The sequence below is a fragment of the Saccopteryx bilineata genome, chromosome 1, assembly GCF_036850765.1.
Source record: "Saccopteryx bilineata isolate mSacBil1 chromosome 1, mSacBil1_pri_phased_curated, whole genome shotgun sequence".
Taxonomy (NCBI): domain Eukaryota; kingdom Metazoa; phylum Chordata; class Mammalia; order Chiroptera; family Emballonuridae; genus Saccopteryx; species Saccopteryx bilineata.
In genome coordinates, this window is record NC_089490.1 from 316,962,868 (window position 1) to 316,983,917 (window position 21,050).

Genomic DNA, 21,050 nt, shown 5'->3' on the forward strand with positions numbered 1-21,050 from the left:
TGACCCACCCTGCTCTGGGCGCTAGCAAGCTGACCACTGCTGCCGGCATCACCCAACTCCTGTGCCAGCTGGTGTCTTATGTGATTTGGATAATGGGAAGCTCCAGAGGGTCATCTGGTGCAGGAGAGAGGAAAGGTGATTTTACTTCTTCCCCACACCCTGCCTTGTGTCTTATCTACAGCAATAGCTGTGCCCTCTGCAGTAAAGCTCCATGAATAGGCCCTTCCTCCACTCTCTCTGTGAGCCAGGAACTCTATTCTTTCTCTTTGTCCCCTCGCCCCTAGGGTGGCAACAGCTTCCACCTGTGGCTAACCTCTGGTTGGCTTCCCATTCCCTGTATGCTCCCTTAACCCATTGTTTATCTGCAAATAGTGCTTTCATAAAAATCTCCCTTTGAACCCTCTGGAGTAAATTGTTTACTGTCAAGACCCTTAATGATAAAAATCCCAATGGCTATGGGTAGATATTCAAGCATTGTAAGAGGGGCCTCACATGACCAGATTCATACTTTAGAGAGCACAGCACGGCCACAGTGTGCAGAGGGGACTGAGGAGCACAGAACTGGGGAGACCCATGACCTCTTAGGGGGTTATGTCAGTAGTAAAAGCAAGAGAGTATGGAGGCAGAGTATTAACCACTGTTTGTTAGAAAATCTTTCCTCCTTGCATCTACTCAGGGGGACCCTGACTCCCACCAGGCCCCATAGTGCCAAGGGGCACAATCAGAAACTTTGTGTTAAGCATGAACTACCTGTGACACAAAACCAAATATGCAGACATATGTTTACTCGTTGTTCAATAAACTCTATTAATTTCTCTTTCAAGTGTACATTTTTGCTGAAGACAGAAGAATATGTTCTACCAGAAGACTAGCATTTGTCAGGCAGTTAAGATGTAAAAACACCTTCTGCCATGACCCGACCTCCTCTGCCCTCCAACCTGGCCTCCGGAGCTACAAGGGGAGTGTGCTGTGGACAGTGTGTGCTTCCCACTGTTGGATGGGCTGGCCTTGACCTGCTTGCTGCTCATGTGTCCGTGCTTCCAGCAGCAGGAGTATCCATGCCTGGACTCCTAAGGAGGGCAGACTGGAAAAGAACATTTAAAAGTAAATTCAAAGACCCATTTATCTCTTCAAGATATAAACATAATGAAGACAACACAACTACTCTTCTCATCTAGTTTCTTAAAATGTAGCACACAGAAGTAAATTATGTTCAGCACACTCCTTATCAACTGACTTCTTCACATCATGCTAAAATTACTCAAAGTCCTGATTGGTGGTGGCACAGTGGATAGAGCATCTTCCCAGCATGCCAGGGTCTCCAGTTCTAAACCCCAAGGTCACCAGCTTAGCACAAATTCATTGGCTTGAGCAAGGATTCCCAGCTTGAGTGTGGGATTATCAACGTGATTTGACGATTGCTGTTTTGAGTCCAAGGTCACTGGCTTAAGCCTAAGGTCGCTGGCTTGAGAAAGGGTGCTCATCTTGAGTCCCCTGGTCAAGGCATGTATGATAAGCAATCAATGAAAAACTGTCTCTCTCTCTCTCCCATTTATTCTCCCTCTAAAAAATTCTCAAAGGAGAACCCAGTTCGAAGGCTAAGCATGACATTTCGCAAGGAAGCCTGAATTCTGAGAAGCCAATACCCAGTTTCGAGAGAACAAGGGCAGCAAATGTACCTAAAGAATGTACCTCCAACTTACATATTTTCTGCATAGTTAAGTCATATCACACACATGAACTTTAGCTCACGTTTTAACTTTTTTTTTTTTCTGAAGTGAGAAGCGAGGAGGCAGAGAGACAGCCTCCCTCATGCGCCCGACAGGTATTCCCCCCCGGCATGCCCACTAGGGGGCTATGCTCTGCCCATCAGGGGTGTTGCTCCCTTGCAACCAGAGCTGTTCTAGTGCCTAAGGGGGAGACCGTGAAGCTGTCCTCAGCACAAGGGCTAACTTTGCTCCAATGGAGCCTTGGCTGCTTGAGGAGAGATAGAGAGAAAGGAGGGAGACGGGTGGAGAAGCAGCTGGGCGTTTCTCCTGTGTGCCCTGGCTGGGAATTGAACCTAGGACTTTCACATGCCGGGCCACCGCTCTACCACTGAGCCAACCGGCCAGGACTTTTTAACATTTTTTATCTCAAACTGTCAAGATAGCTAAAAGCCACAGCTATTAAAATCCCATCCCATCAGAACAGTCTGATTTTGTTCTTCAGTGCATGAAGTAAAGCAGCACCACAGCAATAACGTTGAACTGACATTAAACCAGCGTTATTGAAAAGAGATAATGTGCTGGTTCTTGAAAAGGCCTAATACCATTGGAAAACACAGTTCTGAATACTAACTTTAATCCTTTTGTTTTATTATTGAGAGCTAAAAATTTCAGCTCTAGGCACCAAAACACTAATCGTAGTACAGTACTCACTTAAAAAATATAGAATTACTAAAAAGTAATGGTTTACAGATGTCAATAAAAAAATGAAAATGGCTTACCTGTCAGGCAAAAAAGTTCTCACTCCTTAATAATTAACAGAAATCAGAATGCTGGGATGACCTATAAATATGACTCCAGGAGACAGAAGCAAAGCAGCTCTATTTCTAGAGAGAACAGTAAAGGTTTCCAAACACAATTATTAATTAATTCATTTTTTTAAAAGTCTTCCCTTTTGTGATATCACAGGTGTACCGAGAGGCTATTCTTTAAGTGAAAAAAGACAAATACCATTTCACTTATTTGTGGAATCTAATTGACAAACAAACCAGAAACAACCACATGTAATACTATACAGTCAGTAAAAAGAATGAGACAGAACAAGGTGGAATACATACTCCCATTTGTGAAGATTAAAAAAATGACCGATATGCATGAAAACACATAAAACAGTCCAGAAAGAGCAAGGAAGCATTGCAGTTGACTCTGCTGAGGGATTACTAAGGAATTTAAATGGGAGGAGAATACCTTTCATGATACAAACTTTTGTGTACATAATTTTCTTAAAGTAAAATAGTAGTTAACAACATAAACAACAGGCTAGGCTAAAGAAAGCATATATCTATGTGGTTGACAATAATGGATCAAATTTCAAAAGTCGTTAGATGTACAGCTGACCCTTGTGCAATGTAAGTGTTAGAGCACTGACCAATCCAGTAGTAAAAAATTCAAATATAACTTTTGACTCCCCAAAAACTTAACTATGAATGGATTACTGTTGACCAGAAACCTTATATATAACGTAAACAGACAATTAAATCACTTCATACATTATATGTATTATATACTTTATTCTTGCAATAAAGTAAGCTGGAGAATAGAAAATGTCATTGAGAATACCATAAGAGAAAATACAATTACATTACAGTGCATATTTATTTTTAAAAGTCCATGTATAAGTGCACCTGCATAGTTCAAACTCATGTTGTTCAAGGGTTACATACACATCAAATACTGTGGAAAAATCTCTAGAATACATCTCAAAGGTTACTTTGTGGTTCTTTGTGTCCTTAGGCTATATCCCATCAAGGACATACTATGTAAGACTTTGTCACTGGAAATATTGCTTCTTTGGGTGGTTAACAACTTCATTTACTGTTTACTGTTCATGTAAAATGTTTTTTCTCTTCTTTAATTTTTCCATTGATTTGAGAGAGAGAGAGAGAGAGAGAGAGAGAGAGAGAGAGAGAGGATAAGAAAGAAAGAGTGAAAAGAGAACATTATCCCATTGTCCAAATTAGTTATGCACTCAACGCTTGCTTCTTAGGTGTACCTGACTGGGGATTGAACTTGTTACCTTGCTATGCCAAGGCAAAGCTCTATCCACTGAGCCATCTTTCCAGGGCACAAACGTTTCTTTTCTTTATTATTGATTAAATGCTTTAAATTATGTAAAAAGAAAAAATTACCCTACTCCAAGTCAAAACTAAAGTACAAGTTATTTTTACAGAAATGAAACTTCTTTCCCTCCCCGACCTCTGTAGGTAATCATTTAAATTAGTTTCTGATTATCCTTCTGTTGTTTTTGGAAACAAATGCAAATACATGTACATATTAACATTTATTTTTTTTGCTTTTTACATGTGTAGTGACATGGTACACAACCCTTTGCTCTTAGCTCTTTCCTGTAATAGTAAGATTGAATTAACATTCCTTTTCATTGAGTGAATTGGAAAGTTGTTGAACATTACATATAATGCTATTTGTGTGGGAATTTTAAGATTAGCAAACCCTGTAATATATGTTCTGCATGTTGTATACATACTTCTGTGTACGTAAAAGTATATGGAAGGGTTGGGAGTGCACGGCAAACTGATGATAGCGGTGTCATTTCTAGGGAGGGCCTGTGGGGACTAAGGATGGTCAAACTAAATTCGGCTTTCTCTGCAATAGTGTAATTTTTTTCCTACAGGGATTGTAGATCCATATGCTACTGGTGTAAATAAAAACTCAATTTTTAATGTTAATATAAAACCTAAAGCAAATAAACCATAAGTCACCCATAGAGATGATCATTCAAGTCCATTACTCCGGGGTGGAGGGTGGGACATGGGCAGAGAGGGTGCGGGGCCACGTGCGCTGCTGCTGGAGTCTGTCTGCAAGCAGCATTCTGGGGCCAGTACTGCAGCTCCGGGAGGACTGAGAGAACGAGGCAGGAGGAGCCTGGGGCAGGCTGCACCGTCTGGGCCCAGGGCACCTGCACTGAGCTCAGGAGGGGCTGCTAACTGGGCGACAGAGGTCTAGTTTTATCTCTGTTCTTGACTTGAGTGACTCCCCTCTCAAGGCCTCAGGTTCCTATCTGTAAATTGAAAGCAGGGAGACCTCACCACCTGCTCCCTGGAGTCACTTCAGAGGTCACATCTGTTTCTGGGCCTCCACTTCCCAGCCCTGCATCAGAAAACCACAGCATTTACTGCTCTGTACTTGAGACTTCTGCCTAACATTTTAGTTAGACTCAGAGCAACTTATTGTATGAATGGTTTGATTTTTACTCCTTTCTCTGTACACGTGCATTTTGTCCTATCATTTCTAGTCCCTGCCTACTCTGATGTGAGGCTTGGCCACATGACTTGCTTTGGTCAATAGGATATTAGCAAAGTTACAAGGCAGAGGCTTTAAAAGAGCTTGTGTATGTCTCTTTATGATCTGCATTCTGTATGATAACATACTCAGGTTAGCCTGCTAGAGGAGGAGGCGTGGAACAGGGGCTGTGTCACCCCAAGCATGTGAGAGAGCCCCGTGAAGGTAAAAAAACTCTTTAGTTGCTCTTCAGAGTAGAACTGTCCTGCTGACCTACAGACTCATGAGTAAAGGTGTAATTAGAAGTCATTGCCCTTTGGGGGTTGTTGTGCAGTAGTAGTGTGGCAATTGATGACTGATACATCACTAGTAGAGAGAGCTAACTTCTGCTTTGAGCTGCTAAACTGGAGTTTCTGTCCAAACAGATACCTCTGACTCAGCCATTGACATATTCCTAACATGCCAGGACATTTCTGACAGTACCTGGCGCATGGTAGATACTCATAAGCATTTCCTGAGTAAATAAGTCTGGCACTATGGTAGGTGCATTATACACCCTATCTTGTTTAAGCTGCACACAAACCTCCCCTCTGAATGATTATTCCCATTTTCTAGATGAGGAAATTGAGGTCCAGAAGTATGGGTGCTTACCTGAGGCTCCAGGAACTTATGGCTCGCGAGCCAGATATGGCTCTTTTGATGGCTGCATCTGGCTCACAGACAAATCTTTAATAAAAAAATAATAATGTTAAAAATATAAAACATTCTCATGTATTAAAATCCATTCATTTCCTACTGCTCATGTTCATAGTTGTGGGTGGCTGGAGCCAATCACAGCTGTCCTCCGGACAACACCAAATTTTTATTGGATAATTCATAACATACAGGGGTCATTGTGAGGTCAGGAAGTAAACTTCCCTCCTTTTAAACAAGTAGTCAGCTTGCTAATTGCAGAAACCCATTTGACGAAGAAGATGGCTAAAAGAAAAAAAGATGAGGAGTATCGTACTTTTCAGCAGGAATGGACAGAGGAATTTGCCTTTGTGGAGAGAGCAGGTTCTGCAGTGTGTCTAATATGCAATGATAAAATTGCACCGATAGAGCGGTCAAATATAAAGCGGCACTTTGACACACACCATACTACATTTACATCGAAATATCCAGCGGGGGACAGAAGGAATAAAGCATGTCAAGAGCTACTGTGCAGAGTACAAGCTAGTGAGCAGCAACTCCGTGTTTGGACCCAACAAGGTGACTGGAATTTGGCTAGCTTTGCTGGTGCTTTAGCAATTGTGAGAAATGGAAAGCCATTCACAGATGGGGAGTATGCCAAAACATTCATGCTTGATGTTGCCAATGAACATTTTGACTTTTTGGATAAAGACAAGATACAACTAGTGCTCAACTTATGACCATGATTGGTTCTGACAGACTGGTCATAACATGATTTGGTCGTAAGTTGAGTAGGCTATATGTATAGTATTGTGAAATGATGTTATAAAAATCTTTAAGTCAAAGACAAAGACAATGTCCCTTTGGTAGACATCTTGGGAGGCGTTTGATGAAAAATATCCAAGACACAAAACACAAATTGCTGTACTGAGTCTGTGATAACAGTTGGAATGGTGCACGCGGAGACCTGTAATCAAACGAATAAAAGACAGGCCTCTGTTAGCAAGAACTATTCACGATTGTACCATCATGATGGCAAATCAAATTGAGGCAAAAGTGAAGGACATAAATGCAGCACCATTCTTTTCTCTCTCTCTGGATGAGTCAACAGATGTAAGCCATTCATCCCAGTTCAGCGTAATTGCAAGGTATACTGTTGGTGACACACTACGTGAGGAAAGTCTTGCTGTTTTGCCTATGAAAGAGATAACAAGAGCGGAGGATTTATTTAAGTCTTTCTAAAGAGTTTGCTAAAGAAAAAAATCTACCGATGGATAAACTTATTTCGGTGTGTACTGATGGTGCTCCGTGTATGGTGGGGATAACCAGAGGATTTGTAGCGCTTCTTCATGAACATGAAAAGAGACCCATCCTAAGTTTTTACTGCATCCTACATCCCCAGGCACTTTGTGCTCAGATGTGTGGTGAGCAGCTTGGTGAGGTAATGTCGCTGGTCATTCGGGTGGTCAACTTTATTGTTGCCTGAGCTTTAAATGATCCCAGTTTAAAACACTGCTGGATGAAGTTGGGAATAATTATCCTGGTTTACTTCTGCACAGCAATGTGCGCTGGTTGTCAAGAGGGAAGATGCTCAGCTGTTTCGAGGCTTGTCTGAGCAAAATCCGGACTTTTCTTGAAATGAAAAATGTCGAGCATCCTGAGTTAGATAACATTTAGTGGCTCCTGAAGTTCTACTATCTCGTGGACATGACTGAACATCTGAACCAGTTCAATGTGAAATGCAAGGCGTTGGAAATACAGTCTTATCATTTCAACAAGCAGTGTTTGCATTTGAAAACAAGCTGGAACTCTTCATTGCAGATATTGAAACAGATCGTTTACTACACTTTGAAAAACTGGCAGAGTTTAAAGATGCATGCACAGCAAGTGACCCTGCTCAACATCTTGATCTCCAGCAGCTAGCGGGCTTCACATCTAATCTCCTGCAGTCATTCAAACTCACTTTGGAAAATTTCATGAGCACACTCGTCTTTTTAAATTCATCACCCTTCCACAGGAGGGTGCAGTGGACAGCGCCGACCTGAGTTACATCCCCAGTGTCTCTGTCAGAGATTTTGAGCTACAAGCTGCTGACCTGAAGGCTTCAGACATGTGGGTGAATAAGTTCAAGTCACTGAATGAAGATTTGGAAAGACTTGCATGACAGCAAGCAGAGTTGGCGAGCAAACACAAGTGGCGAGAAATGAAATAACTTCAACCTGCAGACCAGCTGATTGTCAAAACTTGGAATTCGCTTCCCGTCACATACCACACACTGCAGCGTGTGAATATTGCTGTACTGACAATGTTTGGCTCTCCGTATGCATGTGAGCAGTCTTTCTCACATCTAAAGAACGTTAAGACCAACCTACGATCACATTTAATGGATGGAAGTCTCAGCGCCTGCATGAAGCTTAACCTCACCATGTATCAACCAGACTACAGAGTCATCAGCAAAACCATGCAGCACTAGAAGTCGCATTAATGGTAAGAAGTACTTTATTCATCATTGGTTAGCAACAGCATAACAATATTATTAAAAAGAATTCAGAGATTTATTGTACTTAAAAAGTGTTGGTCTTGCATAAAATGCACACATTTACTTGTATTTAGTGTTAAACATATTGTATGGCTCTCATGGAATTACATTTTAAAATATGTGACGTTCATGGCTCTCTCAGCCAAAAAGGTTCCCGAACCCTGACCTATATCATAAGCAATAATTACATTGTATTAGATTTTCAGCTTAGACATTTGATCATCAGTGACTTACAGACCCAAAAGAATTGAATTTGATTTAAAAGTATATTAAATACACTATAGTATTTTAAGTGGGATTCAAAACAATCAATCATATAAAATTAGCCACTGCATCACTGGAGGCAAGGAAAGGATGGGAGATGAGAGTAATCATCCGTTACATTATACTCCAAAGCTGTGTTTCAGGGGATTCGTTATCATATTGATTAACTCCAACAGACCAGTATAAAACCCTGGCTCAGTAAGAGGTAACAGAAATCCCTCTGTTAAAAAGAAAATTGATTTTTTTTATACAGAAGTACAAGTTTAAAAATGTGTTAAATAGGATGGGAAGACAGGTACTACCTGGACCTCCTAGAACAGGCATGGCCAACATACGGCCCGTGGTCCAGATCTGGCCCGCGTAATGAGTTTATGTGGCCCACGATTAAATTTTTTAATATTCTCTGCTACTTTAAAATCTCAGCTACTCAGCAGCGGAAACGTCTTTGATTATTGGAAATTGAGATATTTAAGAAGATAGTGATATGCAGAAAAGAATTCCGTGTGTGACTAACCTAGGGTTAACTTCCAATAATTGGTTGAATGAATTCATGATACTTCTTTATTTTTCTAAAAATTTCTATTATAAAGATTTACAACTTTTGTACTCATCTGTACTTGATATGAACTGTTTGATGTTTAGCAGCAATGTGAAACCCACATTCTTTTAGGCGGAGTTTGCTAGTGCGCACCCAAGGTAAAAAAAAACGTTATTTTTGTGGTCAAGTGTGCTGAATCAAGTGGCATTGTAGCATAGACAATAGCTGCAGTTGACAACTGAAAATGTGTCCAGGCTGTTTGTAAAACAAAATAATTGTTTTATTTGCGATATAACCCCTTCAAGCTCAATCTATTAATTAAATATTGTTTCGATTGATTGTGATACAGTTTGGATATTCCCAGTTATCCACCACACACAGAATGAAACTTGTGAACTTATAAATATTTCAAAATAATATTTGTAAAATTATTAATTATATCTGTTTTCTTTTACTTTAAAATTTTTAACTACTAAAACATTTAAAGACAGTGTGGTATTAGCTGAAGATTACTAATTAGTGTGTCGTATACAAGGTGGGGAAAAAGTAGGTTTACAGTTGCTTGTATGAAAATATTACAATAATTGAATAAAAATACAAGTATTAACTGTGTTTCAAGTACTCACTATTGTAAACCTACTTTTGCCGTACCCTGTATGTCAATGGTAAAGAATAGAGAATCCAGAAACAGGCCCGTATTCATAATTTCACTGAAGATTTTTTTAAATCAAGTGAGAGGCAGGATGGCAGAGAGACAGACTCTGCATGCGCCCCGACTGGGATCCACCAAGCAACCCCCGGGTGGGGCTGATGTTCTGCCCATCAGGGGTCACTACTCCATTGCTCGGCAACCAACCGAGCTATTTTAGCTCTGAAGGCGAGACCATGAAGCCATCCTTAATGCCTGAGGCCAATTTGCTCATTTGAGCCATGGCTGTGGGGGTGGGGTGGGGTGGAGAGGCAGATGATTGCTTCTCCTGTGTGCCCTGACCAGAATCAAACGGGACTTCCACACACCAGGCCGATGCTCTACCACTGAGCCAACTAGCCAGGGCCTAATCCCACTGAATTTTAACAAGGATGCAGAAGCAAATCAAAAGATAGCCTTTTCAACAAATGTTGCTGGTGCAACTGGACGTCCATAGGCAAATAATAAACCTCAGGCTAAATACATTGTATACAAAAATGACCTCCACATAGATCACATACTTTGATAGAAAAAGTAAAACTATAAATTTTTTTTAAAATAGGAAAAAATGTTCAGTAGGTAAAAAAAAATCTTAGACTTGACACCAAAAACAAATTGACAGAGGAAAAATGGATAAATTGAACCTCATAAAAAAATTTTAAATTTTTCCTGAAAAGACTAAAAAGATGCCAACAAAGTATAGACTGGGAGAAAATATTAATTGCAAACCACAAATCTGACAAGGAATTACTATCTAGAGTATAAAAAGAACCCTCAAACTCAAGAGTAAAATGAACAAACAACTCAATTAGAAAACAGACAGAACACAGTAGCTAACATTTCACCAAAGATACACACATGGCAAGTAAGCATGTGCAAAGCTGAGCAATGTCACTAGCCATTTGGGAAATGCAAGTTAAAACAATGAAATACCATCTATACACCTGTCTGAGTGCCCAACATAAAAATTAATGACAACACTAAGCACTGGTGAGAAGAATATAAAATGATACAACACTGCAAAAATTGTCAGTTTCCTATAAAGCAAAGCATGCAAAACTAAGCAGTTATTAATGTCTTATAAAACGAACCATATGATCCAGCAAATACACTCTTGAACATTAATCCCAGAAAAATGACAATTTATGCTCCCATGAAAACCTGTATGCGAACGTTCATCACAGCTTTATTTGTAATAGCCCAAACACCTGGAAACAACCTATCTATCCACCAGCAGGTGGAGAGGTACACACTGTGGTACACCGACACCATGGAATACTACTCAGCTGTAAAAAGAATCAACTATTGGTACACACACCAACTTGGATGAATATCCAGAGATTTATTCTGAGTGAAAAAAGTCAATTCCAAAAGAACACATGAGTAGTTTCCAGGAGTGTGGGACAGGGGTTGGGGGGTGGGGGGAGGCATGAGGACCCTCATACCACCAGAAATATTCAATATGTTGATTGTGTTGGTGACACACAAATCTACATATGTGATGAAATGGTAGGGAACTATTCACACACACAAATAGTGCAACAATGCAATCAAGAACAGGGCACTACTGATTTATATAGCACCTCAAGTAATCACAGAGATAAATTACAGACCATTTCAAAGTTTGCATGTGCTAGTATCTGGCTGGCCTGTGCACCAGCAATTCTTGTATTTGGTTTTGTCAAAGAATCATTTCAAATGAAAAGCAGGAAGCGGAATGTTACTCTGTGTCTGCATCCTTTCCTCTGCATGTGGCCTAGGAGAACCTTTTTGTTTTCTCCTGACATCCAAACTTCAAAACATTTGAGAAACTGAAAATCAGCTTCTTGGAGGAAGGTAATCGGTTTTTTTACTCTCACTGCCTAGGAAGAAGAGTGGTAACAAGTAAAAATAAGTCCGTGAATTGTGTGAACAGCTTGCTTGAATTGTCATTAAAACTTGAGATGAGGACCCATTCCTAAGGTTATGATCAGAGTGACCCTTTCAGCACCTTCTCCTTGTCATTTGTGAGTTACCTGCCCTGAGACCACAGGCTTCTTCCTGGAGTCACCCTGCCCTTGGCAAGTGCTGGGCGGCAGGGACAGCTGAGAGCACCTGAACCCAGAAGGAACGCGGTGCAGGTCAGACACCGCCCACTCCTCCCAACCCCGGAGTCAGCGCTGCTCGGGTCGCCGTGGTGACCCACCGCCGGTCCGCCGCGCCCCAGACGTCAGCAGAGTCTTTGCCGTGCGCTTGGCTGAGCCTGCGGACCTGGAAGGTCCCGTCGGAGGAGAGAGACCCGCACGGGTTTCCAGGCTAAGCGGCGCCGCTGGTCCCCGAGCCGCTCTGCTCCCGTCCTCCGTGTCCCGCAGCGGGGGCCCCGCATGGTCGCAGCCATGGCGTGAGCACTTGCGGCGCGGGCGGGCGCGGTGGGGCGTCCGCCGCGAGGGGTCGGCGCGGAGCTGCCCACCGGGAGGGCGGAGCAGGGGCCTGGCTCTGAGGACGGGCGGTGCCCGGGACCCGTGAGCGCCAGGGGGCGGGCCGGCCCTTGGACCCCAGAGCTGGGGGGTGGGAAACCCGACCAGCCGCGGCTCCGCCTGCCCTACGCCGTCCCGGTGGCCTCGAGGCTTTCGTCCAGAATCTTCCACCGCCTTGACCTGGTCTGTGGCCTCGGCTGAGGGTCGCACGTTCGCGTCTTCCCCGCCGTCGCGGGGTTGGGTGGGAGGGGTGCTCGGTGCTCCTGGGCTGCGCGGGGGGCGACGTCGGCAGCCCCGGGAGGGGACCGCCTCCCCTGGGACGCGGGAGACCCGGCATCGCGCGGTCCCCGTGACTCGGCGACCCCACCGCCGGCGAGGAAGGGACCCTCGTGGCCGAGGTTGCCCGGGTGGCTCCTGTTCACCTTCTCACCCACCTTTGCTGGGCAGTTAGCTTGGTGTCAAGCTAACTTCAGCTGGTGCCTGAGGCATTTTCATCTAACTCTCCAGACAGTGGGAGTGGTTAAAACGGTCACTCTGCATTTGCACGCTCGGTGACTTGCTCTTTCTTACCGCGGACTGTGCCTTTGCCAGGTGCGCCTTCTGGCTGTGAATCCGTGTTCCTCAAGCCGGGCAGATGCCGCTGTGTCCTGGTATAAAGCCTCACCTGCCTCCGACGGTGAGTCAGCACCGTCTCCACTGCACATCCTGGTGCCCCGCACACTTTTCCTCAGGAGTCTCTGTTCTCACCTAACCTGCCCCCTTCCTCTGCCTCAGGCCGCTCTCCTCAGGCTCTCTTACTTTAAGACGTGCAAATTAAATAATTCAGTAAAACGGGAGAAACACAACCGTCCTTTAGGATAAAACCTTGTGTGTTTAATTTACTCTGCCTCATTGTGGATGTTCTAAAATTGCAGCCTTTTTTGGCTAGTTTTTTTTTCCTCTTCTTCCAGTTTTCAACTTTTTCAGTTTTTTTCCCCAGAGTAATGTGGATGTACTCGAGTTTGAAAAGAGAATAACAAAGGACTTTATTATTTTTCAAAAATGGCAGTGTAAGGTGAAGGGCATTTGAAAACTTGAGTGATTTACCTCGCTGTTTTTCTTAGAAGTTTTGAGTAACTGTGTTTTTGCTTTATTTTTGTGAAGGAATCCATTTCCAAAAAGAAGGGGTGTATGTCACTGTCATTTTCACTTTTCACCGTCCCTTACTGTTCCTGAGTAATCCAAATATGACACACTTTCTTAGCATCAGGACCAAGGTCACAGGTTTTCCTTTCACAGTTTCCTAAGTGTTAGCAATTTAGCTTAAGTTTGTAATGATAAATAATGTGACTGTAGTGAGATTATTTAGTCTGATCCTAGCACTTTTTAAAATAAAGAAATTGATTTTATTTTTCTAAAGAACCATGGCATAATGATACTCCATTTCTCCTGAAATTACATGTAGTAAAAAATATATATATATGGAGGGGAGATAGAGAAACAGAATGCTCCTTGCAGGGGATCCACCAGTCTGAGGCCTGATGCTAGCTAGAATCAACCGAGTTATCCTCAGTGCCTGAGGCTGATGCTGGAACCGATCAAGCCTCTGTGCCAGAGGGGTAGAGAGAAAGAAGGAGGAAAGGGGGGGGGGGGGGAGAAGCAGATGGTGGCTTCTCATGTGTGCCCTGACAGGGGAATCTAACCCTGGCTGATGCTCTATCCATTGAGCAAACTGGTCAGGGCCTAGTTCAATTTTCATGCATATAACAGTATACTAACATTTACCTTTACTGCAACTGGGTTTGCTTACCCACCATTATAGTAATCAAGTGAGTTTTTGTTTTATTATAAAAACTCTTATATTTTAAAAGTCAAATTTTAAATTGGCAAAATGTCTAAAACGTTTAATTCTTAAACAGTAACTAGGGAACTGCGTGTTTATTTTCCTAACAACTTTTACTGCTTTTATAAACCCTTTCAATGTAGACTATGCAGTCACATTCCCTTTCCAATTAAATGTTGATTGCCCATGTGATTTGACATACAAACTTTACAGGTGTATTTATTTTTTAACTTCAAAAATCTAATTGCATGGTAAGGATAAATGTTGGTATTTCAGAGGGACAGGGTAGAATTAGTGTGTTAGTAGTAAATAACACTGAAGCAGATATTACCTGATATAGTAAACATATGTTAATTCCTTCTGATTTGCTACTAGAAGAATAGCTCTTACTGTGTAACTACCTTATAAAGTTTCTCAAAGTCATTTTTGTATGTATGGTTTAAGTGTTTGTGATTAATATTTCTTTTATGAGAACTGAAATAATTTTTTTCCCAAATTTACCAAAAAGGGTAACATTAACATTACCATTAAATTACATTCTGAAAAATAAAAATATTTCCTTTCTCCATTAGCTTAACACTATTTGATTTCTGCTCTTACATTTTTAATCCCTGGTCTTCTATGCAAATTGTATTTTACACATGTGTTGTTTTGTACTTTACATTATTGGAAACATTTCTATATATATATTAACTAATATTTAAATTTTATACTCATTTTATAGAGAATTAAGAAAATGAAGATGACTAATATTTCACAGAGAAGTTAGCATATTTGATAAATATAAAACTCCATTTTATTTATTTCTTATTAGAAAAGTAATGATGCTCTTCTAAGAAAAAATTGTACATAAAAGTAATAATGCAAAATAATCATGATTTTCTTTTTAAATGTCTAGTTTTACCTGGTCTTTTTTCCTTATGTTGAGACTGCACTGATATTCTGATTTTTAATTTGATATTTTGGTTTAAGCATTTCTCCATATTATTAAAAATAACCAATTTAAAACCTGCATTAATAATATTAACTTACCATAATTCCTGTAATTATTTTCAATTAACATTTCTGTTTTTTAATGTTATAAAGGATACTCTATTGACTATATTTACTCATAAATATTTATGATCATTTTAGATGATTTCTTGCAAATAATTACTCAGAAGTAGAATCCTTAAGCTAAATGAGATGGATGGTTTTTAAGGTTCTTAATATTGTCAAATTACCTTCCAGAAATACTGTAACCTATTTTATATTCCTAGCAGCAATATATAAAAGTGGCCATCTCCTTGAACCTAAGCTCATAAGTGTTTATTTACTGTATAAGCTTTATAAATATAATAAGTGAAAATGGTATCTTTTGAGATATAATTGACATACTAGGTATTTTGTTGTTTTTAAGTCATGGTTTCCTATTTCTGATGTTACAGTATTCAGTGTTGCTACTTTACATGGGATTTATTTGATAGTAATCATTCTAGCTTATCCAGTACACCCTCCAAAGTTGTATAAGAAGCTTTCCTTTTCAACCCTCATATAAGAATATTAATTTTTTTTGTGTGTGTTTTTCTGAAGCTGGAAACGGGGAGAGACAGTCAGACAGACTCCCGCATGCACCTGACCGGGATCCACCCGGCATGCCCACCAGGGGCGACGCTCTGCCCACCAGGGGGTGATGCTCTGCCCCTCCGGGGCCTCGCTCTGCCGGGACCAGAGCCACTATAGCGCCTGGGGCAGAGGCCAAGGAGCCATCCCCAGAGTCCGGGCCATCTTTGCTCCAATGGAGCCTTGGCTGCGGGAGGGGAAGAGAGAGACAGAGAGGAAGGAGGGGAGGGGTGGAGAAGCAAATGGGCGCTTCTCCTATGTGCCCTGGCTGGGAATCGAACCCCGGTTCCCCGCATGCCAAGCCGACGCTCTACCGCTGAGCCAACCGGCCAGGGCCAGAATATTAATTTTTATATCTCCAATAAATTCACTGAAATTTCTTTCCAAGATAATGCAAAGAATTTAGAGAGTGGAATAATTTAGATGAACAACAACAAAAAAGGGATCCTTCCGTTTACAGAGTCCCTTGCTTGACTTTACTACCTTGCAGACTTCATCTTACAATAGGTATTATGTTCAGAACTAAGAAGAGAAGAAGTGCAGAGAGTTAAGTTCCCAGAAATCTAGATTCATAATAATCTTAAAAATAAACTATTGGAATACAAATATTTGTAAGCTTGGACTTTCGTACACCACTGGGGAAATCCCCAAATGCAGATCTTTTGTTGATAAAATTTGTTTTCCAAAATGTACTCTGTGTGTTCTCACAAAGCTGTTAGGTTCCTTGAGGGTAGGACTAACATCTCATTTTTGTATCCCGTGCATAATTCTGGGCACACACAGGTGGTCAGTAAATATGTAAATAATAGGCTTCTTGAAATAGTGAAAGAATTGAACTTGTAGTTAGAGGGCCTTCAGTTTTTTCCCATTAATTCACTTGAGCTGTAGGACCTTTATAAATTATGTAACATCTTTGACACAGTTTCATCAGCTCCTGGGTGTACTGCTTGTTCCATTTACTATAACGTTGAGTAATCCATGAGATAACCTGTGTTAAAATGTTAAAGTATTTTGTTAATAGTGCTGTGCACTTGTGAAGGTTGTCATCATCATCATCATCCTCATCATTATATTCCTGAGAAGTACATGATAAAGAGTCCCATTGTTAAGAAATGACCTGGAGAGTATCATGCAAAATGTACTGTTTTCTCTTCTTCCGGGACCTACAACTGGACTGTTTCTTGGCCTCTCTGGTGTTCGGTATGATCATGTGATTGAGTTCTAACCAACAGAGTAATCAGAAATAATGTATGCCATGAAAACTTCTTATGAGGGATCCTCTGAGTATATATTTTTCTTTTTGTCTGGAATGGATATGACCTTTAGGGTAACCATGGAAAGCCATCTATTGAAGGTAGCAGTCCTCCTTGAATCTTGTATGCTTTCATGGTCGAGGGGCACCTACTAACTTTTCATGCATCCAGTTTTGCTACATGAGCGAGAAGTAAACTTGTGTTTGAATCATTAGTTTTGGGGTCTACTTGCTACTTCTACTGTTATAAGCAAGGAGCATGCCAACACATGCTCTGTTTTTTCTTTAGTGCTTTACCTTTTCCTAATCTTATAGCAGTCTTACAAACAAGGGGTGACAATACAAAGATATAAATATATAGAGTTGAGTGATTGAGATACACCACATAATATATATATATGGTGATTGAGATACACACACACACCATATATATATATATATATGTATGTGTATATATATATATCTGTGACTCAGGATAAAATCAAGGAGAGAATTATATTTTGTCATTTGAGGGCTTTTTTAGGGGGGATGAGAAAAGTTAAATGCGGTTTCTAAATTGTTACTGTGACTCATTTTGTTTTTAAAGGTTCTTGTTGGAGAGGGGTTGCTGGTGTCTAGACACACTCCACAGAAATTGTGGGACAATACATTTTCTTCAGAATATGCCCATGTTATCTTCCTAAGGAATATTGAGGAGACTCAAGTCTATACTTATTTTTTGATCTGTCAACTTTCACCCAAGTAAATGATAATACTGTGCTGTATTCTCATTCTAGTAGTCAAAGTTTACACTTATACTTTCTAAAATATTTTGATTACAGAAAGAAATACTAAGAAACATAGTCAAAATGGGTATCATAAAACTTGTATATTTTATTATCTAGCAAGGAAACTATACCCTTTTCATAGGCAAAATGGTAATTTTACACATTATATTTACTATTTCCCTTGGGAACATGAGTTCTTCCATGGGTTACAATTAATTCAAATCAGGAAATAGATAACAGCAAAGGATAAAAGAAAAAAGTCATTGTATAAACAGGAGTCTGAGGGAATTGATGAGCTGAATCCTATTTTCTTAGATACCTTTTAAGAGTCTTGAGCTATTTTAGCACACAGAATAGTTGACATTAAAAATTTTCCCTGAAACAACATAACATGAAATTAAGAATATGTACATAGAATATGAAATATATTTTAGAATTTCTTCAGAACTTATTAAATCTGGTTGCTGTATAATTATCTGAAATTTTTATTTAATTCAGAATGGCTGATTTCCTAACCAAATATTTACTAATTTTTAAAAATTAGGTTCTTTTCTTTGTTACATGAAAAAGACATAATAGTAGATTTCTGATTACCTAGTCACCTTTAATGTAGTTCCTTCAAATTACTAACCATGGAGTGGTTTGGGTTCCTATATAGTTATGACAGGGATAGGCCACTTTTTAAAAAAATCAGAATCCTTTAAAGACATCAAAATTTAGTGTAATTACTAACATCTGAGATTTTATACCTTAATTTTGAAAGCAAGATTTAGTCCAATTGGTGTCCTTTCAAGTAGATGGAATTTTAATATTTTAGCTTTTTATCAGAAAGGTGGGTCTATATTTTGGGGACTTATCACTTGCTTTTCTAGAAAAATTTTATTTCATTACAATAGAAACTGTTTTCTGCTTGGCTCAATTTCTGGTACTTTTTGGTGTGGGTTATAATGAGTTGAAACTGCTGTGACTTTATTTATTTATTATGGAGAAAAAAGGTATTACATTTGTATTGAAAGGAAAATGTGTTTTATTAAAGTAACTTTGTAGAGTTATTCTTCATAGCACACTAAAGACACTCCCAAACAAAATGTACCACAGTGTCTTGCACATGGTAGATGCATAAGAGATATTGTTGAATGTACAAATGAGCATTGAATTGAAACCAGCTGTCATGATTGTCATAGAAATCTACAGGCAAAGTGTCAGATGTTATTTATTACAAAGGTCCTAACTGGAAAATGTTAACCATTGTATGCTAATTGTCTTTGTATCTGTGATGCAGATGGTGGTAAAAATTATAGTCAAATTTCAGCAGAGTGCAGTGAACCTTGAGAAAATCTACCAAGAAATACAAATAACCAAAAGGTGAGAACATTCTCCGAGATCAGACGAGATCGGGCACGTTCAGGATGGTATGGCCGTAGACTGTGAGAACATTCTCAACATAAAATTTGTCCCTGGCCGGTTGGCTCAGTGGTAGAGTGTCGGCCTGGCGTGCAGGAGGCCCAGGTTCGATTCCCGGCCAGGGCACGCAGGAGAAGCGCCCATCTGCTTCTCCACCCCTCCCCCTCCCCTTCCTCTCTGTCTCTCTCTTCCCCTCCTGCAGCCAAGGCTCCATTGGAGCAAAAGTTGGCCTGGGCGCTGAGGATGGCTCTGTGGCCTCTGCCTCAGGTGCTAGAATGGCTCTGGTTGCAACAGAGCGATGCCCCAGATGGGCAGAGCATCACCCCCTGGTGGGCGTGCTGAGTGGATCCTGGTCGGGTGCATGCGGGAGTCTGTTTGACTGCCTCTTCATTTCCAGCTTTGGAAAAATACAAAAAAAAAAAAAAATTGTTAGGTATGACTTAGCCTTACAACTCTCCATGCTTCTCACATTCAGTTCAGTATTTTGCATCATCATTTCTCTCTTTATACCCCTTCCCTTTTTTAAGTGAGAGGTGAGTAAAAAGACTCCCACATGTGCCCTGGCCAGAATTTACCCAGCAACCCCACCTGGAACTGATGCTCGAGTCAACTGAACTACCCTCAGTGCCCAGGGTCAACACTTGGACCAACCAAGCTACTGGCTGTAGGCGAGGAATAGGGAGAGAAGAGGGAGAGAGGGGAAGAGAAGCAGATGGTTACATCTCGTGTTGCCCTGACCAGGGATTGAACTCAGGACATCCGCATGCTGGGCTGACGTTCTATCCACTGAGCAAACTGGCCAGTGCCTCATTTTTCTCCTTTATGTTCGTTTATTTCAGTGTGTAAAGAAAAGGATAATGTCATGGTTCTATTAAGCTGAGTACATCCATTTTTCTGTATTTAAATGAAAAATTAGGAAAGTGAAAACTAGTAACTTAAATTTAACTTGTCTCTCAGACTGTAAGTTATTTAAAAAGCTTATAGCTGTGGATTTGTGACTTCATGCTTTGACCTGCTGGATTTTGGTGGTGGTGCCTTCATGAGAACATGTGAATTTTGCTTATTTAAGAATAAACAGTTGTTTTGTGAAATACAAAGGCAAAAAAATAGTATATTAGTTAGTGATACACTTTGTATTACTTAGAGCCAAATCTTATATTTTGTTTGGGTCATTTTATCAGAGAAAGTAAATGAGCCATTTAAAAAAAATCAAATTTATTAAGGTATAATTTTTGTAAAAGTAAACTATTCATTTTAAGTGAAAGCCATGTCTTTTAAAAGGAAGATTCTCTCAGATTTTTAAACACTAATTCATGTTTAGGAATGGTAATGTAATACCTAATGCTTATAATAATTTTACTCATTAATATGTAGAGCTTTATATTGGAAAACTAGATTTAAACTAAAATGTTACAGCCTGCTGGCCTAATGACGTTGATCTCCCAGGTATGCTGCGTGCACCGAGGGTGCACTGGGCTCAGCCTGTGCTGGCTGGTGTGAGCTGACTGTGAAATTATCTGAGGTCCTGCAAGCTGGTTAACGTCATGTTAGTAGCTCAAAGTCAGTGATGGGAGGAGTATAGACACCACCGGAAGCTGGTTTACAGTCAGAGCCTCGTTTTCCCCTCAGACCTGCATGAGTACACCACCCACTGTGTGCACTGAAACGGTTAGCTAAGTGTCCATTGGGCTTTCAGAAAATATTGTGACTTCTAATTGCGTTTACTTTTTAGATTTATCTTCTTATGTGCATTTTAAAATATATATAGTGTATTTATGCTGGTATGTAATTTGTGTCTGTGCGCATATTCATAAATACATGTACATGCATATGTACCTATATGCCTGTATTTGGCTAAATAAAAAGTTGTTATTGATAGAAATTTGTAATTAAACAGATGTAGGGACCATTAGCATTATCATTAGCGAAAAAGACTGTGGTTTGTGCCACTCAAAACAATTACTAAAGTTCTAAAACTATAGAGGACCTCTTAGTAGGGGTCAAATTTATACCGGAGTATTCCTTCCTTTAAGCTTTCTT

General features: G+C 40.4%; 1 long non-coding RNA gene across 1 annotated transcript in view; it reads right to left on the reverse strand.

Annotated features, from left to right (window-relative positions):
• Positions 1–792: 792 nt before the first annotated feature.
• LOC136320493 (uncharacterized) overlaps positions 793–21,050 on the reverse strand; it is a 38,680-nt gene continuing 18,422 nt past the window's right edge. Inside the window, exons 2-4 of the long non-coding RNA XR_010728346.1 lie at positions 5,658–5,732; positions 2,489–2,593; positions 793–1,084 (exon numbers count right to left, since the gene is read on the reverse strand). This is a non-coding gene — a long non-coding RNA (uncharacterized lncRNA). The remainder of the gene's footprint in view (positions 1,085–2,488; positions 2,594–5,657; positions 5,733–21,050) is intronic.